Genomic DNA, 6,454 nt, shown 5'->3' with positions numbered 1-6,454 from the left:
GCCCCCCCCCCGCCCCCCGACACGTTTCTGCGTGCGTCACGCGTCAAACCGCCCCGCGCGAGAGGAACCCCCCCCCCCCCCGTCCGGTGGGCCCCCGGTTCTTACCCCCTCTCCTCTGACGACACCTGTTCTCCGGTCCCGAGTGGCGGAGGCTGCGCGCGCCAAGCCTATTAACGGAGGAGCGAGGCCCCGCCCACAGCAGCAGCACCTGTGTGTGTGTGTGTGTGTGTGTGTGTGTGTGTGTGTGTGTGTGTGTGTGTGTGTGTGTGTGTGTGTGTGTGTGTGTGTGTGTGTGTGTGTGTCTGAACCTGGGGGTTCTAGAACATCCAGATGTACCAGAACCTTTGGTCCTCAGGGTGCTCCTCCCTCTGCTTCAGCAGGTAGACGCTGTGAACTTGACCTGTTCCTCTTGACGTTCCTCAGGTGAGTGGGGGCTTTGATCGGCCCCTTTGTGTTTTGTAGATCATGATTTGTGCGTCAGGTTTTCTGATCTGATTTCTGTTCTGAAAATCATTAGAAAAAATCTAAAAATCGTTAACTTGAGTTAAAATGGGTTTAGCTCCACGGAAAACAACAGAAACAGACTTTGGTGTAAAACGACATCAGAGTAACACCTGTCAAGGTGAAGCCACGCGTATCTGAACTGGTCTCTATGACAACAGCAGGACTCACACTGATTTACAGGTAGGTCATTCCATGTGAGTTCATGTCTTGGTTTTGTTCTTTGAAAAAGGAGACTTTAATGCACAATTCATTAAATACACCAGTAAAACATGTACTTACGTCTTAAATTTGGATTTTTTTAAAATTAATTTATTTCTTACTAAAGAAGGGTTCGGTGAGTGAGCATATGAAAACCTCCAACAAAGTTAAGAACCACTGCCCTAACCCCTGACCCTAACCTTAATCATTCCTAACCCTATCCTTACCGTAACCCTAACCCTTCGGGAACCACAACCCTACTCTGACCTTAACCCTAACCCTCACCTTAACCCCTAACCTTAACAATAACCCTTACCCTAACCCCTAGCCTTAACCCTTGCCAAAACCTAACCTTAATCCCACCCTAATCCTAACCTTGAACCCTAACCCTATGCCTAATCCTCATCCTAACCCTAACCTAACTCTAACCTTAACCCTAAACATAACCCTAACACTAACACTAACCCTAACCCTAACCCTCTAACCTCTAACACTAAACTTAACCCAAAGCATTACCCCCAACCCTTATCCTAACCCGAACCCTAACCCCTAACCCTAACCCTTACCTAAGCCTAACCCTCCCTAACTCTGCCCGAACAAAAACCCAAACCCTAACCCTAACCCCAAACCCTAAACTAACCCCAAACCCTATCCCCTATCCCTAAAATTTACCCTGATCCTAATCCCTGACCCTATCCCCTAACCCTTATCCTAACACAAACCTAAAACTTTCTAACCCTAACCCTCAGCCTAACCCCTAACCTTAACAATAACCCTTGCCCTAACCCTAATCACTAATCCTAACCCCTAAGCATAACCCTAAACCCTACCCTAATCCTAGCCCCTACCCCTAACGCTTAAACGTATCCCTGATCTAACCTTAACCCCACCGTAATCCTAACCCTAACCCTATCCCTAATCCTAACCCTAACTCTAACCCTAACACTTAAACCTAACCCTAACGTAACCTTAACCCCACCGTAATCCTAACCCTAACACTGTCCCTAATCCTAACCCTAACTCTAACCCTAACGCTTAAACCTCACCCTACCCTAACCCTAAACCCCTAACCCTAACCCTAATCCTAAACCTAACTCCTAACCCACCCTAACCATACTATAACAAAAGCTCAAACCCTAAACCAAACTCTACCCTAACCCCAAATCCAAAACAAGACCCTAACCGTTACCATTACCCCTAACTCTATCCCCTAACCCTGACCTTAACCAAACGCAAACACTAACCCATCCTAACCCTACCCTAACCATAACCCTACCCAAAGCCAAACCCTACCCTGACCCTAACACTAACCCTCACCCTAAAACCTAAACTTAATAATAACCCTTACCCTAACCCTAATCCCTAGCCCTAACCCCTACACGAACCCTGACCCTAGCCTACGTCTGACCACTTAAACCAAACCTAACCCTAACCCTGACCCCTAACCCTTATCCTAACCTAAACGCTCCCTAACCGTACCCTGACAAAAACCCCACCCCTAATCCTTACCCTACCCCTAACCCTTACCCTACCGTAACCAAAAACTCTGACCCCAACTACTAACCGTAACCCTGACCCCTATCCATTACCCTAAACCTAACCCCTAACTCTCTCCCCTAACCCTGTCCCTAACCAATCACTAACCCTAACCCTTCCTAACCCTACCCTGACCCTAACCCCAATCCCTAAACTAACCTCCAACTGTAAACCTAACCATTAACCCTATCCCTTAACCCCAACACTGTCCCTAACCAAACACTGAGGGTTCTCCCTCTGGCTTCCTCCCACCTCAAAAAGCATGCGCTTCAGGTCGATTGGCCGGTCCCAAATTAATAACCATAAACCTTACCCTAAACCTAAACCTATCCCTAACCCTGACCCCTAACCCTCACCCTCACCCCTAACCCATAACCCTAACCTCACCCTAAACTTAACTCTCCCTAACCTTACCCCAAACCTAACCTTAACCCTCAACCTAACGTAACCTTAACCCCTTAACCCTAATCCCCTTAACCCTTAACCCCTAACCCTAACCCCTATCCCTAACCCTAACCCTAACCCCTATCCCTAACCCTAACCCTAACCCCTATCCCTAACCCTAACCCCTATCCCTAACCCTAACCCTAACCCCTATCCCTAACCCTAACCCTAACCCTAACCCCTATCCCTAACCCTAACCCTAACCCTAACCCTAACCCCTAACCCTAACCCTAACCCTTAACCCTAACTCTTAGATGACTCCTGAGCCCTACCACCTGACCACCCAAACCCGACCACTTCGCTGTCCGTGGAACTCTTTTTGGTCACCCATGAACCGGTGACTCTGAGGCCAGGTGAGCTGTGGTCATACATCTGATTACCAATGACCCTCACGTCAGCCCAGGTGAGACCTGGTCAGGGGGTGGTACTTGGACTCTGTCTGCAGGCATGAGGAAGAACCTGAGGGCGTCTTCATCAGTCCAGAGGCACGAGGGGTTGCACAGAGCCAACTCTGACTGTAGATGGCGCCACTGGTCCACTGAACACACTCTGAAGCTCCCAAGATCTGAAGCTCTGAAGCTCCGTCGCCAGATTGTCATGTTCTTTAAAGATAGATATATACAGTACTTTATTAATCCCGAAGGAAATTCAGTGTAATATCTACTCACAAAAATACAAATACATACACACAGCAGTGACTGAAAGAAAGAAAGATGTTACCTAATTACATAATTAACATAATTCATTATATAATTAATAACAGCAACAGTACACATAACATAAAGAAAGGACAACACTCTGATCTAAAGGAAGGAAACCAAATATGAGGAAACACGAGCAGCCAGCCCTCAGCTAGCCCACAGCTAGCCACAGCTAGCCCACAGCCAGCCCACAGCTAGCCCACAGCTAGCCCACAGCTAGCCCACAGTTAGCCCACAGTTAGCTCACAGCTAGCCCACAGCTAGCCACAGCCAGAGGAACGAGCTCAGGAACCTTCTGAACCTCCAGCTGCTCCTCTGCTGATCCAGACTGAACATCTGAGTGGTCAGCTGACTGAGTGGTCAGCTGACTGAGTGGTCAGCTGACTGAGTGGTCAGCTGACTGAGTGGTCAGCTGACCGAGCTCCTGCCCACATTCACTAAACCCCCCCAAAGTCTCCACACAACAAAGTGTCCTGACTGGAAGTGAAACGCCCACAGGAACCACCCTGATGCCCCTGATTGGCTGGTTCTTGTTGCCTTTGCTGGACTCAGTGAGGTGAATTCATCCCTGATGGGTCATGATTGGTCAGAGTGTCATAATCAGCCAATCAGAGTTGGAGCTGGGGTGGTCCTGACAGAGAAGACAGGAAACCAGCGGCTCAGATCGAACTCATGAGAGACGGAGAAACCGACACAAACCGACTGACGCAGACGGAACTGTTCAGACTAAATGTGACGCAGACGACAGACCGACAGACGTACTGTCTGTGTCGACTGTAGTTTCTGACACAGGCTCACAGCTGTTGCCATGGTGACAGGTATGTGCTAGGAGCACAGAGGCGGCTGAGAAACTTTGGAGAGCCCACATGACCCCTTGACCTCAGCAAACACACCGCTGACAGATCGGAGTGTGTGTGAGTGTGTGTGTGTGTGTGTGTGTGTGTGTGTGTGTGTGTGTGTGCGCGTGTTTCTGTTCCTCTGTTCCTACTCCTGACACCAGATTCATCTGTAGAAGAAAAGATCCCAAGTTAGAACCTGAAGATGTGCAGAGCAACCGAGAAGGGGTTGAGAACCACGGCCTACCCTGTCTCACCCTGTCTTACCCTGTCCTACCCTGTCTCACCCTGTCCTACCCTGTCTCACCCTGTCTTACTCTGTCCTACCCTGTGTCACCCTGTCTTACCCTGTCCTACCCTGTCTTACCCTGTCCTACAATGTCCTACCCTGTCTCACCCTGTCTTACCCTGTCCTACCCCGTCTTACCCTGTCCTACCATGTCCTACCCTGTCTTACCCTGTCCTACCCTGTTCTTCTCTGTCCTACCCTGTCTTACCCTGTCTTACCTTGTCTTACCCTGGCTTACCCTGTCCTACCTTGTCGTAACCTGTCCTACCCTGTCTTACCCTGTCCTACCCTGTCCTACCCTGTCCTACCCTGGCTTACCCTGTCTTACCCTGTCTTACCCTGTCCTACCCTGTCCTACCATGTCCTACCCTGTCCTACCACGTCCTACCCTGTCTTACACTGTCCTACCATGTCCTACCCTGTCCTACCATGTCCTACCATGTTCTACCCTGTCCTACCCTGTCTTCCCCTGTCCTACCATGTCCTACCCTGTCCCACCCTGTCTTACCCTGTCCTACCATGTCCTACCCTGTCCCACCCTGTCTTACCCTGTCCTACCATGTCCTACCCTGTCCTACCATGTCCTACCATGTCTTACCCTGTCCTACCCTGTCTTACCCTGTCTTACCCTGTCCTACCATGTCCTACCCTGTCCCACCCTGTCTTACCCTGTCCTACCATGTCCTACCCTGTCCTACCATGTCCTACCATGTCTTACCCTGTCCTACCATGTCCTACCATGTCTTACCCTGTCCTACCCTGTCTTACCCTGTCCTACCATGTCCTACCATGTCTTACCCTGTCCTACCCTGTCTTACCCTGTCCTACAATGTCCTACCCTGTCTCACCCTGTCTTACCCTGTCCTACCCTGTCTTACCCTGTCCTACCATGTCCTACCCTGTCTTACCCTGTCCTACCCTGTTCTTCTCTGTCCTACCCTGTCTTACCCTGTCTTACCTTGTCTTACCCTGGCTTACCCTGTCCTACCTTGTCGTAACCTGTCCTACCCTGTCTTACCCTGTCCTACCATGTCCTACCATGTCTTACCCTGTCCTACCCTGTCTTACCCTGTCTTACCCTGTCCTACCATGTCCTACCCTGTCCCACCCTGTCTTACCCTGTCCTACCATGTCCTACCCTGTCCTACCATGTCCTACCATGTCTTACCCTGTCCTACCATGTCCTACCATGTCTTACCCTGTCCTACCCTGTCTTACCCTGTCCTACAATGTCCTACCCTGTCTCACCCTGTCTTACCCTGTCCTACCCTGTCTTACCCTGTCCTACCATGTCCTACCCTGTCTTACCCTGTGCTACCCTGTTCTTCTCTGTCCTACCCTGTCTTACCCTGTCTTACCTTGTCTTACCCTGGCTTACCCTGTCCTACCTTGTCGTAACCTGTCCTACCCTGTCCTACCCTGTCCTACCCTGTCCTACCCTGTCCTACCCTGTCTTACCCTGTCTTACCCTGTCTTACCCTGTCCTACCCTGTCCTACCATGTCCTACCCTGTCCTACCACGTCCTACCCTGTCTTACACTGTCCTACCATGTCCTACCCTGTCCTACCATGTCCTACCATGTTCTACCCTGTCCTACCCTGTCTTCCCCTGTCCTACCATGTCCTACCCTGTCCCACCCTGTCTTACCCTGTCCTACCATGTCGTACCCTGTCCCACCCTGTCTTACCCTGTCCTACCATGTCCTACCCTGTCCTACCATGTCCTACCATGTCTTACCCTGTCCTACCCTGTCTTACCCTGTCTTACCCTGTCCTACCATGTCCTACCCTGTCCCACCCTGTCTTACCCTGTCCTACCATGTCCTACCCTGTCCTACCATGTCCTACCATGTCTTACCCTGTCCTACCCTGTCTTACCCTGTCCTACAATGTCCTACCCTGTCTCACCCTGTCTTACCCTGTCCTACCCTGTCTTACCCTGTCCT

Source organism: Antennarius striatus, chromosome 24 (genome assembly GCF_040054535.1).
Source record: "Antennarius striatus isolate MH-2024 chromosome 24, ASM4005453v1, whole genome shotgun sequence".
NCBI lineage: Eukaryota > Metazoa > Chordata > Actinopteri > Lophiiformes > Antennariidae > Antennarius > Antennarius striatus.
Note: the sequence above shows the minus strand (reverse complement) of the source record.